Raw genomic sequence first — 16,096 nt, 5'->3', positions numbered from 1 at the left:
GCTCATTGCACTGGCCCCATCCAGGCTTTGAGATCAGACGGAGCTGGGGTTCTCCCTCTCCTGCCGTGGGCTCCTGTCCCGTTCTGTCCCCCACTCTAGGCTTCAGCATTCTCTGTGAGATGGGCACCATAGAGCCCACAACATGACGGGAAGAAAAGGGAGGGAGGGAGCCATGGCCAAACTTAGGGAAGACTCAGGTCCCGGGTGGAGTGGAAGTGCCGGGCAGAAAAGAGGTGGGTCCAGAGGGCCCTGGGGAGCGGGAGGGGTGGTGATGGCACAGACGCGCTTGGAGACAGTGACGGCTGTAGGATCGAAGGGTCAGCCGGCCCTTGCCGTGACCTTCCCACGTGGAACGGCTCAGTGCAGGAGCCTCTGCTCCCTGGACGTGCCCTCCGTGCTCCCCTGGTCTCCCTGGCTGGGAAATACGGAGCACTGGCCTTGCGAGTGTCTGCAAGGACCAGGTGAGTGGGTTGGTGCGGGATGCTGCACCCACACGGGCTGCTGTCCCCACCATTGTCAGGAAAGACTGGCCCAGGGCCCCCCCAGGAGCCCAGATGGAAAGGGGCGTTATCCGGAGCTACCAGATGAAGAGGGGGAGGGTCGGAGGTGTGCGGGAAGGGCTTCTCTCCCAGCCCCTGGGCCTGCTGCCACGGTGCTCCCTGCTCTGTGCCGCCGTTCCCGGACCACCGCCCTCCCTCCCTGGGGATGGGAACAGGCCTGATTCTGTTCAGTCCCTCCATGACCCAGCAGACGCTCAGCGCGGGGCCCCCCTGGCACACAGCACCCAGGATCAGCCCTGCCCTCGGGCCGCTCGGTCCCACAAGCAAGCTGGCGGGATCCAGGCATCACGTGTGCTGGCGTGGCAGTGTCCGAGAGGAGCAGTCCGAGGGACTGAAGGCATCTCCAGGGAGGCCGCTCGGCTGGCCGCCCCGCCCTCCCCACGCTGGGTTGTCTTGGGGCAGGTCTGACCCGTGGCTGGTGCGGGCGTGGGGGCCACGCCTGTGTCCGGTCACCCTTCCGGGCCTGCAGGGCGCCAGGAAGCCGACCGCCTCCGCTTCTTCCAGACGTGGTGGAGAGGGCTCGGCATCTGCCCTACTGGCTTGTCTCTGACGCGATGGTGTCCTCCCTCCACCCGTCTCGGGTGGACACGGCTGGTGCTCCAGATTCCTTCCTCCCCAGGGTGAGCACCACTTGGGAGCACGGTTGGGGTCAGCGAGGCGAGTGCAGCCGGACGCCACCCTGCCCCGTGGGAGTGCACCCGGCGAGGCACGTTGACGGAACAGGTGACGGCGCAGCGCAGCTTTCTGTTCCCAAGCTCACCCAGTGGCGCTCCGTCTCGAAAGGTGCCAGAAATGCTTTTAGCACCAGTGAAGACTAAAAATACAGTATTGCATATAGATTTTTTCCTCCAGAATCCCTCAGTTTGGGCAAAAATTAGCTCTCACCCTCTCTGTGTGTGTTCGTCTGTGAGTGCCCACGGGTGGTCATATGTGCACCTCCTGCAGCCTCAGGCTTTCTGGAAACGTTACATCTGGAGGTCTGGTAACACGGCTGGGGTGAGCCCTGCCCCGGTGCGTGCAGGGTGGGTAGCCAACGTCTAGGCTGGTCGGCCGCATGCGGAGCTAGGAGACCAAGTGGCCTGGGGTCTAGGCCCGCCTTGTCCTGGGACGAGAAAGAAACCATTTTCCTCTCCAGACCACGGGAGCTTCCTTACCTGCAAAACGGCCCTTCTGGCGTCAGTCCCACCCACCACCCAGAGTGGCTCCCGGGGGAAGCAGGTACCAGACTGGGTCGCTCTTCGTGCACCCTCGGTCTCCCTGGGCATGCTCCTCCGCCACCGCCTTTGCAGCTCTTCACCCTTGGAAGCTGGGCGTGCTCACGTCTCTTGCCTCAGCCCACGGTGTGGCTGGGAGAGACAGCATGTCCCATCTGTGTCCGCTCACCCTTCTTGTGCTTCTGCCTTGGACGTCATAATTAGAGGCACAGGTAGCTGCTGGCCCAAGAAGGAGGAAAGACACCTCGGAGGACCTGGGTCCCATCTGCCCTTCCCAGATCAGACCCATGACTGTGAGGACAATGATGCTTGTTTAAAGCTCCTGACTTTGGGCATGGTTGTTAGACAGCATCACCGCAGCAATTGGTGACGGATAGAAAATGTGATAGGCGTCCCCTCTGGCTGAATCCATTGAAGGCAGAGGTTTTCTGTCACTAGTAATCCCTCCACCTCAGCCTCCCAAGTACCTGGAACCACAGGCCTGGCTAGTTTATTTCTTGTAGAGATATATTTTTGATGGATTGTCTCACCACGTTGTCCAGGCTGGTCTTGAACTCCCGAGCTCAGGCAATCCTCTTGCCTCGGCTTCCCAAAGTGCTGGGATTGCAGGTGTGAGCCACATCCCCAGAAGTTTTTCTGGCCCCCTCCTCTGGCTTATTCTCCCCTGGGCTGTGTCCTGTGTTGCCCCCCAGCCCGTCTGCTGGCACAGGGTTTCCTGGGCCTGCCAGGCACTCAAGCAGGGGCCTCTGGGGACAAAGGGTGCAGGAAGGCATGGGACGCGGGGCCCTCCCTTCCCACTTCCTCTTTGGGGTCGGGTGCGTCAGCCACACGCTCGAGGCTGCTGGGAGGGCAACAGAAGTTGGTTCAGAGGACGCGTCCCTCCATCAATGTGGGCCCTGCCCCGGGCTGCCCTCCACGGCATCCCTGACGGTGGTGACTGAGCAGGGAGACGTGTTCTCAGGAGGGCTCGTTGAGGACACACGCGTGCCGCCCGTGCGGGAACCGGTGCCCATGGGTCTCCCCAGCTGCCGGGTCTAGTCTCCTGGCCCGCGTAGAAAGGGGCAGGGTGGGCGTCTCGGCCGCCCCCGGGCCACTCCTCCAGCGGCCTCCAAGCCCCCGGGCCCAAGCAAGCAAAGGCGGCTCGCAGGGCCCGGGGGATGCTGGAAAGGGACCAGGGCGGGACAACTGCTCAGGGCAGCCACGCTCCCCACTCCCCGCCTGCCGGGCACACGCCTGGCCCTAAACGAGCCCCGGCACTCTTCCCTGCCACAGCCCCAGGAGGCAGGCTCAGCGACTTCAGATGGGGAAACTGAGGCACACAAGGTGAAGCTGCTCCCCGGGTGTCGCACGCCGGCAAGTGGCAGAAGCATGAGTCAAGTCCTCGCAGAGTGGCACCCGAGCTCACTCCCCCCACGCATCTCTGCCTCTGCTCTCTCTGGGTCAGGGCACCCACCCTGGAAGGGAGCCAGAGCCTGCACCCAAACCTCCCTCCGGGCAGCTCAGATTTGGACCGTTTCGTGGGTGGTTTTATACGCGGAAGAAAAAAACCTCTGGGGATGTGGCTCACACCTGCAATCCCAGCACTTTGGGAAGCCGAGGCAAGAGGATTGCCTGAGCTCGGGAATTCAAGACCAGCCTGGACAACGTGGTGAGACAATCCATCAAAAATATATCTCTACAAGAAATAAACTAGCCAGGCCTGTGGTTCCAGGTACTTGGGAGGCTGAGGGAGGGATTACTAGTGAAGCTGAGTTTTTTTTGCTTGCTTATTGGCCATTCGGTATTTCCCCTTGTGAATGGCCTGTCCTCCACCCAAATGTTCACTTTTTTAGTTACCTGTCTGTCACTTCAGCAGAGAGCAACATAAAACACCGACTCACACACCCAATTATGTCTTTGCGATGTCAGCGTTTGCTGTGTAACCGCCTGCTCCCGGGTCTCAGCGTGAAGCCAGCTAGCGTTAACTATTTCTCGTGATTCTGGTCTCAGCTGGGAGTGGCTCTGCCCCGCGTCCCCCTCCAGATGAAACACACCCTTCTCACACCAGGGAGCACGTGGAAACGCACACAACTCTGGAGGGCCGGGCTGGGCCGGGCATGCTGTCACCTGCACGTCCTTCTCTGGGACAGAGCCTGCCAGGTGTCTGCAGCCAGAGCCAGGGGCTGGGGACAGAGACGCCCCCTTTGACAGAAGGGGCTGCAGAGTCGCAGGGCAAATGGTGTGAAGGAGGGGCAGGAATCCAGGTCCCGGATGCAAGTCTTTCTCCGCCGGCCTTCTTCCGATTGGCTTCTGCCGCGGCAGCTCCTGCTTGAAGACGCTCTCTGGTGTTCTTGTGTGTTGACACCTGCGTGAGCCGCCTGCTCCCAAACACTGTTTAAAACCCACCGGTCCAGTTCAGCTGCTTTGTGCCACAGACGGGAGAACTGAGGCCCAGAGGTGGGCAGGGCCCGGCTGGGGTCACCCCTGAGCGAGACACCGTGTCCTGGCTCCTGGGGTTGAAGGTGTGCCCGTCCGCATTGGCCACCGCACCTGAGACCGGTTGTGTCAACAGTTGCCGTGCGTGTTTTGCCCTGGGACTGACCCTCAAGGAGCTGGTTCAGACCCACAGCGTAACATCCCATGAAGCAAGCAAGCTCAGTGAAAGAGTGAGAAAAAAAAATCAGTGAAGCCTGAGCCCATAGGTTTGGTGATCACCTATTGTTGTGTTTAGTTTGATGTTGTACTCAGTTAGCAAGTAAAATCCTGTGGAGGATTTCTTTAGCAGCCTCATCAGGTGGCCACTTTCATTTGGAGAGTATTTACTTAAAGCCCATAAAGACAGTTTGTCAGAACCAGGGAAACAGAACCGAAAGGCCCCTCGCTGCTCTGCTTTAAGGTATCAGTACACAAGGGTGGCAGCGGCTTCCTCGTCTGGGTCTCGGCAGAGGAGGGTGAGTCAGGAGGTGAGAGCTGCCACCGCAAGTCTGGAAAGACCCCAGCACAGATAAGAATCCTGTCGCTGCCACTGACCTACTGGTGATCTTGGGCCCTTCACGTCGGAGCCTCAGTTTCCCTGTCTGCAAAATGGGAATGATCATATGACCTCCTTCCTAGCTTTGCCCCCTTGTTGAAAACCCCCAGCACAAGGCAGAACAGCGTTTGGTACTCAAGACGTGTGAACTTGTCTTCCTTCCTGTCCCCAGGCGGCCTGGGGAAGCCATCCTGGTCCCCTGGGAGCTGCTTCATAGCCGTCCCCTTGGCGCCCACCGGAGCAGCAGAAGCAAATCAATCATCAAGGCCAGGGTCACAAACATGGATGCTGATGGGCCAGGGAGATGCGCTGTGCCAGGGGCTGGGGCTGAATGCTGGTGACCTGGACCGCATGACTTCACCCTTTTGGTCCCAGCCGCCATGGCCAGGTAGGAACAGAGCCCAGTGCAGCTAACTCTTCTGGCTTTCCAGAGACTCCCCAAATCTAAAACCATTCTGGGGGAGGTGGTTAACCTTCGACTACATAAATAATGGCAACAAATCTCAATTCTAAACTATAAAAAACCACCTGAGTAGGCCAAAACATCTATTCTCAGACCAGTTTTCGATGTTGGGATTTCTTCCCAAGTGTTAAAAGCCCGCTATGTGTTTCCACACCTGCCTCCTCTGGCCAAGGCAGACATTGCTAATCGCTCCCCGCACTCTCTCCTGCCCAAGCGCAACTCTGCCTCAGGACTCCTCACCACCCCGCATTCCAGGATGCCACCCCCAGTCAGCAGACGGGCAGAGGAGAGGGGTCCTGTCCTCACCCCAGTCTGCTCTGCAGAGATGGAGAAGGCCTGGCTTTAACTCACCCATCTTAGAGGACGAAAAGGTCTCGGCTTCTCCCCGGTGACTTGTCTAGGAGGGACCTGGAAGGAGAGAAGAGGGAGGGGCTAGAGGATGCTTGTACATCAGAAGGTTTTTGTTTTTCCTTCAACATTGCAGAACTGGTCATGAGGGCTCACACCTGTGATCTCAGCACTTGGGGAGGCTGAGACAGGAGGATTGCTTGAGTCCAGGAGTTTGAGACCAGCCTGGGAAACAGAGCAAGACCTTGTCTTTTAAAAATATTGAAAAGCTAGCTAGGCATTGTGGCCTGCACCTCTAGTCCCAACTACTTGGGAGGCTGAGACGGATCACCTGAGCCCAGGAAGTCGAGGCTGCAGTGAGCTTTGATTGTGCCACTAGGCTCCAGACTGGGTGACAGAGTGAGACTCAAAAAAAAAAAAAAAATGTTAGGCTTGGGTTGAAACATCTTAAAATGGAGACGTAGCTGATGATAGAGGCAACCCCAGCTATCTGTGCCCACTGCCCTCGGGGCTTGGGACAGTGGACAGGGGAGTGTGTGTGTGTGTGCGCGCGCGCGCGTTGGCAGCGGGTCAGAGTGTCAGTGTGAACACTTGTGGAGTTTCCAGGAACTCCTGAGTGGAGGTTCCCGTTGCCGTGGGGGATGGTCTGAATGGAAGGGATGCTATCGAGGGCTGTTTCTTGGGCATTTGAGCTGGGACCAACTTCTGTGAGCTGCCAAGTCAATAGTTTTATCCCCAAGCCAGGAGAGTTGAGTTGCTGTGACCACCTCCAAGGGATGTGGTATCTTTTTTTTTTTTTTTCAGTTGGAGTCTCACTCCGTTGCCCAGTGCCATGCTCACGGCCACGGCAGCCTCGACCTGCTGGGCTTCAGCAATCCTTCGGTCTCAGCCTTCCAAGTAGCTAAATTAGCCCAGCTAAATAGCCCAGTTGATTTTTTGACTTATTGTAGAGATGAGGTCTCGCCAAGTTGCCCAAACTGGTCTCAAACCCCCGGGCTCGGCAATCCTCTCATCTTGGCCTCCCAAGTGCTGGGATTACAGGCTGAGCCACTGTGCCTGGCTGATGTGGCAACTTTTAGTGATGCCCCCTGCCCCATGTATTTATCCCGCCAGCGCTGACTCGCCCAAGCCATGTGCTGGTGGTTCCCCCAGGGGCCAGTGGGGAAGTGACAGGGTGGTGAGTGAGACAGCGAGATGAGGCTTCCCTATGGGCCACCGTCAGCGAGACCCGCCAGGCTCAGCTGACCCTGTGTGGGATAGAAGGTGCTGGAGCCTCAGAGGAGGGCCTGCGCCAACTCGGCAGGTAAGGGAGTCTCCTGGGAGCCGGGCCAGACAATGGACTCCTCAGTGGAGGGCCGGTTGGAGCCGAGGTCAGAAACGTCTCGCCCTGTGAGTGGGCAGTGTTGGGCCGTGAGGGGGCCTGGGGCTCTCTGTTCTCACCCACTTGCAACATAATCACGTAGTACAGGACATACAGCATGACCGTGCAAGCAGGCATACAGGTCAAAGCTCCTGGGCCCAGGACTAGGGCACGACAGGCAGTCTGGTCTGGCTGTCTTGGATGGCTAGCCCTGCAAGCCACAGGTGTCTGTCACCTCCCTGTGACATCGCCTGTGGCTGGAGCTTGGCTGGGCAGAGACGCTCTGAATTCGGGACAGCTGGAGTGGAAGTCAGCGGAATGGCTTCCTCGCAGTGGGACCAGACTCTTTTTTAGGCTTCTCACATTTTGAAATACAAAATGGATACAACCCACTCAGTAAAATTCCACATAGCTTCAGCCTCTGAGAGGGTTATTTGATTTTATAATTAAAGCCTATTTCATCAAATCACGTCATAAAACTTTCCAATCACAGTTAATCCTTATTGCGTTTCATTCTATAAAATGTTTAATACCTTCTAGTTTCTGTTCATAAAAGCATAACATTAAATATAGAATGAAGAATTATAGATATCGACTTGGAAAGTCGGGGGGGTGTCATTTTGTCAAAATTCCTTCAGGGAACGAACAAAAGGTTGTCCTTCGCCCAGCTGTGAGTGGTGGGGGCCCTGGGGAGTATTCCAGAGGGATGCGTGTGGGGGTGGAACCCCTTCCCTGGGGCTCAGTCCAGGGTCCCGGGAACAGGCCTGGCCGTTGGGCAGAAGATTGTGCCCTGGCTTCTGCCCGCGTCCTCTAACTGGGTCCCCCGGGGGCCCCGAGGGCTCCAGGAACGGGCCCAGGCTCTGCCCCCATCCCAGGGGCCCCAGCCTGGCCCCACAGGAGCTGAGCTGCTGGCTTCGAGGGGGTTTCTCTGTGCCCAGAGGTCCCCCACAGTGGAGCCGAGTGGGACAGCCGGCCGTCCCCTCCCCGAGCCCAGCCCAGTTCGGCGGGCAGTGAGCAGCCCTGGGGTCTGGAGGGCGCATCCTGCAGCTCGTCTCCCCTGCCTGACTCGGGATGTGAGGGCCGGGGAGGGCGCTGGTCGCGGAATGCTCCGGAAAACGCCTGGGGGAGCCCCCGAGCTCCGCGCGGCACCTGCTGCCCTGCTCACTTCGCCTCTCCGCCCAGCCCCTGCCCCACTGCCCCTCCTTGCCCGCTCACGGTGCCCGTGCTGGGTCGCTTGCGGGCAGCAGTCTGTGTCCGTCCGCCGGCCTCTTCTCCCCCTGCCCCCCACCCCTGCTCCTCCATCAGGACTGCCAGGGAGAGTTCCTGTCTTCCCCTCCCCCCACTCTGAGACGCCCCTCCTTCTCCATGGACCCCGTCCCCAACGCCTGGGCTCGCCTGGGTCCGAGATCACAGCGGCTGCCTCCAGGGAGCTCCTTAGAAGAGGCTCCGGCCCACCCAGACCTGCTGCGTTGGAACCTGCCTCTCAACAAGAACCCCGTGGCTTGCGTGCCCTCTTCTAATCTCAGAGTCATCAGAGTTAATTGAAGTAGAAAATACACACAGGAAGCAAAGAAGTGTCCCCTGCAGCCCCTGTTCTGACTGCTAATCCGCTTTCGACTTGCTGTTCTCGCCGCCACGATTTTTTTCTGTGTATGTACACACACACACACACACACACACACACACACACACACACACACACACAGAGAGAAATACTTGTTTTTACAGAAATGTCAGCAAGCTGGAGAGATCTTGCAACCTGTGTGTTCGTCATGCATGTAAGTACACCATGGGCATCTTGGCATGCTGGTAAGTACAGTGCATATGCATTAGTCATTCATTATACATGCACTCACCAAATTTGTGTGTGTGTGTGTGTTGGAATCTCACTCTGTCGCCCAGACTGGAGTGCAGTGGCCGCTCCCGGCCACTGCAGCCTCGACCTGCTGGGCTCCGGCGATCCTTCCGCCTCAGCCTTCCGAGTAGCTGGAGCTACAGGCGTGCACTACCAAGCCTGACTAATTTTTTTAACATTTTTATTGTAGAGATGAGGTCTCGCCAAGTTGCCCAGGCGGGTCTCAAACCCACAGGCTCAGGCAATCCACTTACCTCGGCCTTCCAAAGGCAAGGGATTACAGGCCGAGCCACCGACCCCGGCTGCATTCACCAAATATTAAGTGCCTACTGTGGGTCAGGCACTGTGCTAGGTTCTGGGTTTATAGTGGAGAACAGAGCAGATCAGTACCTGCCTTACCAGAGCTTACAGTCCAGCTGGGGAAAAGACAAACCGGGAATCACACTGCACACAGCCCACTGCCCCTGCTCAAGTGCCCTGAAGACCCGTGCTACCGGGGGATTTGAGTGGTCGGGCAGAGGTCTCGCAGGAAGTGGCAACTGGCCTGGCATTTGGAAAGCACAGGGCAGTTACCCAAGGGAGGCGGGGAGGGAAGGGAGTTCCAGGCAGCAGGCATGGCACGCTCGTGGCCCCGAGCTGGAGGGCGCGTGGCCGCTGCCGCTTGTGGGCAGAGGGCAAGGGGGGCAGGGCGAGACGTGGCGGCGGATGGCGTCGAGGCCAGCCGTGGGCACAGAAGGAGCCCAGGCGGCTCGCCCGATCCGCAGTGCACGGGCACGTAGCTTCTGTCCAGTGTTCCAGCATCCTGAGCAGTGCTGCAGCGAGCATCCTGGTGCAGACAACCCTGCCCTTCCCGGACTGCCCCCCTCGGATAACCTCCTGCGTCTGGGCTTGCATTTTCCCCGGCGGGTCTTGAAAGTCATTGACTTGAAAGCCCACCTGGACCTGCGAGCCCTGGAACCAGCCTCCCCAGCTCTGGCTGTTTCTGCTCCGTCTTCGCCCGAGGAGGCAACTCTGGTCAGCCAGGAGGTCTGGGACAAGGACCAAAGTTGCTCTGAAGACTGAGGATGAAAGCTTCTGCGGCGTGTGCTGAGGGGAGGGAAGGTCCTCACGGTCCTCCCCACGGGCCCCCCTCGGCCGCGCCGAAGCTCACGGCGTGGAGAGGCAGGCTCAGAGCAGGGCTGGAGTCGGGCAGTGTGGAGGAGACTAAAGAAGACCCCCATCTGGCAGAGACGGGCACCCCTGGAGGAGTCAGGGGCAGCCTGGCCTAGAGCCAGGTAGGAAGCATGCCCTGGGGGGCAGGGGCATGCCCCGGGGGAGCCGGGTGGGAGCACGCCCCGGGGAGCCTCCCTGAGGCTTGCTGGGGTATCTTGAAGACGTCCTCAGAGAGAAAGAAGGAAGCGTTCCCAGAAGAGGGAAGGGCACGGGCAGCGAGGAGCCGGGAGAGGCCAGGAGCCTGCATGCGCCAGGCCTGTGTGGAAGGGCAGGGCGAGGTCAGAGTCCTGGGCTCTGTGGCTCGCGGTCGTCTGCAGGGCTGTTGTGCGCACGCGCGGTCAGAGGCTGGACAGACCTGTGTTGCTGTGGCAGCGGTTGCAGCCAGGCAGCCTGACTTCCCATCCTGGCTCCGGGACCTCGGGCAAGTTGCCCAACCTCTCTGTGCCTCTGTCTCCTCACCTCGGGATTAGAGACCATGAGAGCGCCTCCATGGTGTGGTTGATTTTGGATTAAGTGGGTTAAACACCAAAAAGTACCCAGAAGTGCCTGGCAGGTAGAAAGTCCTGGATGGAGACAGATTGACACTGTTACTACTGTTAATGCGACTAATATCCTCACATGGCTGCTATCATCGCTGTGGTGTCCACTACGCTGTTAGGTGTTCTGTGTGCTCTTCTACTTAATACTTCCCTTTAAACTGACTTAGTTTGGCCGGGCACGGTGGCTCAGGCCTGCCGTCTCAGCACTTTGGGAGACTGAGACGAAAGGATTGCCTGAGCGTAGGGGTTCAAGACCAGCCTGGGCAACTTGGTAGGCCCTCGTCTCTACAATACATTAAAAAAAAGCTGGATGTGATAGCGTGCGCCTGTAGTTCCAGCTACTAGGAAGACTGCAGCGGAAGCGTCACCTGAACCCAGGAGGTCGAGGCTGCGGTGGACGGGAGCATGTCGCTGCACTCCAGCCTGGGCAACAGAGTGAGACTCTGACTCCAAAAAAAAAAAAAATGACTTATTTTGAACTTGGCCTTGTCTCAGCAATACTATCCAGGAAACCACAAGTTTTCTGACTTGTCACATGCTTTTTCTGTTGCACATAGAAGCAACCCCAGAACCACTAAAATCACAGAGCAGGGGTGCACAACCATCTGGGGACATTGTACCATGGGGGAAACCCTGATGCCCTTGTCAGCTTCTCTCCTCGCCTTGGCCTCGTGCCCTAGTGGGCCCCTCTGCAGCCCAGCCTCCTGCGTGGGCCAGAAGCCGCCTCTGCCAGGGCCCTTTCCCCGGCCCCACTAGCCCGTCGCCCCAAGGGTAGGAAAGACAATGGCTCACGTGCACATTACCAGGTGACACAAGAAGGGCCACCAGGGACCTCCGGCAGGTCACCCACCTCTCCAAGCCTTAGTTTCCTCAGCTGCAGGGTAGGCACGATGGAGCTTCTGTGGCAGGGATGCTTGTAAATCCCCACCAGTGTTGGACAAGCATGTTGGGCACCCATTGTGGGCCGCCCTCTGCCAGGCAGACTCAGCTTCTCTCATGAGAGGACATGCCACTGGAGGAGAGAGAAAAGCCAATAAGCAGGGTATCTCAGAGGCAGTGCTTCACGAGGAACAAGACCACAGGGGAGAGGGTGGGGTGAGAACCCTTGTCTTTGGTCCTGGTGAAGACTTCTGCAGCAGCGCCACGGGAGGTGAAATCTCAATGTTAAGGGCTTGGGGGGAGGGAGTGGTGTTCCAGGCAAGAGGAACAGCGTGTGCAAAGAAAGGCCCCGAGGTGGGAATGCCCTGGGTGTGACTGGGGCAGCAAGCGGGCAGTGTGGCTGGAGTGGGCTTGCCAGGGTGCCAGAGTCAGCAGGTAACACAGGGCGCATCCAGTTAAACTGGAATTTCAGACAAATGACAAATGAGTTTTTTAGTGCAGGTGTGTCCTCCTGAGCTAAAAAACATCATTTTGCACTAAAAAAATGCACTATTTATCTGAAATTCCAATGTCCCTGGGTGCCCTGTATTATATCTAGCGACCCTAGGCTGGGGAGGGGGGCCTGGGGGGAGATGGGTCCGTAGCAGGCTGGGTCAGGCTGAGGGCAGCTGGGTTTGATTCTAAGGGTCTACGGCGCCCAAGCCCTCCAGCCTCCAGCCTGTCCGTGTGCCTGGTGGGCGGTCCCATGCTTGGCCAGGGAAGTGCCTGTCAGGGACCCCAGCACAGGTGCTGGTGCATTGCAAAGAGCCTCCAGAAGATGGCTCATCCTAAGCAACAGGCAGGAGTGCCCTGGCATCGGGCTCAGCGGGGAGAACATCCCTGATAGAAAGGAAGTGGGGCAGAGCTAAGACGTGTATTCTTTCATTAGGAATGCAGTCGGGAGCCTGGCGCAGTGGCGCAAGCCTGTAATCCCAGCACTTCCGGAGGCCGAGGTGAGGGGATTGCCTGAACCTGCGGGTTCGAGAACAGCCTGGGCAACTTGGCGAGACCTCATCTCTCCGATAAATCAAAAAACTAGCTGGACGTGGTAGTGTGTGCCTGTAGTTCTGGCCACTTGGAAGGCTCAGGCGGAAGGACCCCTAGAGCCCAGCAAGTCGACACTGTGGTGGCTGTGAACATGCCGCTGCACTCCAGCCTGGGCGATGGAGTGAGACTCTGACACGCATGCACACACGCAAGAAACACAGTCGGGGCTGCAGGAATCTGCAGGGGGCTTCCTTGCCCACTTCTGGAAGGGGGCCCAAGTCGGCCGTGTGGATACTGCTGAGGAGGGGGGCAGCCCTAGGGATGGCGGCCTGGCTGCTTCTGGCAGCTGCAGAGGGGCAGTCTGGTTGCTCTGCCACTGGGTGGATCCCCATGTGACCTCAGGCCTGCCCTACTTTCTCTGTGCCTCAGTTTCCCCATGTGTGCTCAAAGGGACCCCGCCCTGGGGGGGACGGCTCGGGGGGCCAAGCCCAGGACAGACTCTGAGGGGTGAGGACCAGAGGGAGGGAGTGACCGAGCTGCCCCATGGCAGAATCTGGGCCCCTCATCTGGCTCCGCTGGCTCCACAACGCCCCAGTGCCCGCTGGAGGAAGGAATGAGGGCTCTTTGGCAAAGCCCTTCCTTGTAGCGGGCAGAGCTATTTTAAGACCTCTGCTAGGTTCTAGCTTGGCATTTCCATCCCGTGTCACATCAAACATACTAAGAGGCGCCCACATGCCTCATTAAATAAAATGTATGTATAACTGGGCCGGGGTGGAGTTGAGCTGCAATTGACTAGTTGACTCATATGGCGTTCTGTGGGCATTTAGCGAAGTATTTATTCATTCTGATGTGTTGGCATGTTTTTCCCCTCCCTCCCCCACTTCCTATCTCAAAGATACTCGTAGACCCCCTTACAGGCTCCCAGCCGAGACACTGCCCCGAGGTCCAAGGGAGCAGGGCTTGTCCCCAGCCTCAGTCTTCCCCCCTCTAAAAGGGGCGGGTGGCATGAGGTGACCCCCCAGGGCTTTTCTAGCTCAGTTTTGCGACTGGCACCCACAGCCTGTGCCCCAAGGAGCGGAGGCCCTGCGAGGGAATGGGCAGGCCAGCGGGAGGCCGTCACGACCAGCCCGGCACTAGGGTTTGAACGTACGCGTCCCTCCAAAGCGTCTGTGTCGGCAGCGAAAGCCCAAGGTGATGGATGAAGAGGTGGCCTTTTGGGGGTGATCAGGACATGAAGGCTCTGCCCCCGGAACGGGACTCATGCCCTTGCGAAAGGGTCTGGGAGAGCCGCCTGGCCTCTTCTGCCACGTGAAGACACAGCGCTCGCCCCTGCCACCTTCGCCATTGAGGACACGGCAACAAGGCGCCATCCCGGAAGCAGAGAGCAGCCCTCACCAGACACTGAATCTGAATCCACCTGCACCTCGATCCTGCCCTTCCTTGCCTCCAGAGCCATGAGAAGTAAATGTATCTTCTTCATAAGTCTCCCAGCCTAAGGTGTTTGGCCACAACGGCGGGACGGACTCAGGGCACCTGGGAACCCTGCAGAGGCAGAGGGCCTCAGCTGGGAGTCGGGGGAAGGGAGCGTGCCCCGCCAGGACAGCAGGTCTGGCAGCCTGACCCCCTGGCGGGAGGTGATCGAGGCCAGAGAGGAGTCATTCCAGAGCCCAAAGACCCGCCCGGGCGTCAGCCTTCCAGTGGGTGAGTGGGAGCAGGGGGCTGGGAGTTGGCCCCTCTTCAGGGCCCTGACGGTGCCGACACTTCGGACTCCGCGTCGGAGGATACCGGGCGGGGGGTCTTGCACGTCCCCTCGTTCGATTTCAGTTTCACAGGTTCAGACACTCTTCAACAGTAGGTTTTGTTCATTTTGTTTTGTTTTTGTTTTTATTAGACAGAATCTTACTCTGTTGTCCAGGCTGGAGTGCAATGATGTGATGATAGCTCACCGCGGCCTTAAACTCCTAATCTCAAGTGATCCTACCTTCCAGCCTCTCAAGTAGCTGGGACTACAGGCATGTACCACCATGCCAGGCTAATTTTTTTGTTGTTGTTTTTTTGCTTTTTGGCAAGACGGGGGGTCTCGCCCTATTGCCCAAGCTGGACTTGAACTCCTGGCCTCAGACATTCCTCCTTTCTTGGTCTCCCAAGGTGTTGGCACTGTAGACGTGACCCTCCCGTGCCTGGCCCACAGCAGATATGATCATCCCCATTTTGCAGATGAACAGGTAGAGACAAGGGGGGCAGTTAGGACACGGCCTGTGGGACCCCCAGTGCACCCGACACGAAGTCCTGGAGGCTCTTTGAGGAGATGACAGAAATGCGTTTAAATGACAAGGAGTCACGGGGAAAAAGGTGCCCCCTTCTTCACTTCTCTGGCAATCCTGAGTCTATGAAGGAGGGCAGGTTTCGGGTAGATGCTGATACGTCTTTAACACCTCTGGCACTTACAGATTCCCCCCCACTGACGCCGTTTTTTAAAGCCAGGGTCTCTGTCACCCAGGCTGGTGTGCAGTGGCACAATCACAGCTCACCACAACCTCCACCTCCTGGGCTCAGACGATCCTTCCGCCTCAGCCTCTTGAATAGCTGGGACTACAGGTGTGCACGACCACGCCTCGCTAATTTTTGGACTTTTTGTAGCAATGAGGCTGATCTTGCGCTCCTCGACTCAAGCAGTCCTCCCATCTCAGCCTCCCAAAGTGCTGGGATGGCAGGCACGAGTTGCCATGCCTAGCCCCTTTCGAACAAAGACTAGGTCTCAGACTCATGGTTTAGAATGACAATTTCTAACTAAAACCACTTTTTCACTCAATTTCGTTGTGTGGGTTACTTTCCTTGTATGGCAAGAGACATAAAGTTTCATTATAGACAAAATACGGGTTGATAAGAAAACTTTTAAGCGAAAGACATGACTGTCAAAGAAAGAAAGTTTGAAAAACGTCATAGATGTTTGGAGTGTACCCACGTATTGCAGAATTGTTGAAATCAGTATTTCAGTGGCCAAATTTGAGGGGGCTCCCATTAGCACTCTGTATGTCCTTAGACAAGTCCCTCTCCTCTCTGGGCCTCAGACGCCCAGCTGCAACAAGGAATTGTGGCCCAGATAGCTCCCGCTAGCCATCCAACGCTCATGACTCCTTTTCCTGACTGTTTTAAGGGAAGTTTAAAGTCTTCCATACAGGCCCGGCAGAGAATGGGCCTCAGACGCTTCCCGGGGAAGAGTCCTGACACTATGCCCTGTGGACACAGGATCCAGGGGTCTGGCCCTGGGGGCAGGAGTTCTGGGCAGGGCTGCAATCCCCCTACAGGGTTGTGTGCGGCTGCCTTCAAAATCGCTGAAAAAGCAGCAACTTTAGCCGGGCCTCGGTGGCTCAGCCTGTAATCCCACGCCTTTGGGAGGCTGAGGTGAGTGGATTGCCTGAACCCGCCGGTTCGAGACCTGCCTGGGTAGTGAGACCTCATCTGTACAATACATCAAAAAATCAGCCGGGTGTGGTAGCGCATGCCTGTAATTCCAGCGACGTGGAAGGCTGAGGCGGAAGGATCGTCGGAGCCCAGCGGGTAGAGGTTGTGGTGGCCGGGAGCAGCCACTGCACTCCAGTCTGGGAGACAGAGTGAGACTCCAACTCA

Source organism: Carlito syrichta, unplaced genomic scaffold (genome assembly GCF_000164805.1).
Source record: "Carlito syrichta isolate Samal-C Ts95f unplaced genomic scaffold, Tarsius_syrichta-2.0.1 Scaffold106317, whole genome shotgun sequence".
Lineage (NCBI taxonomy): Eukaryota > Metazoa > Chordata > Mammalia > Primates > Tarsiidae > Carlito > Carlito syrichta.
This window is presented reverse-complemented; position numbering follows the sequence as displayed.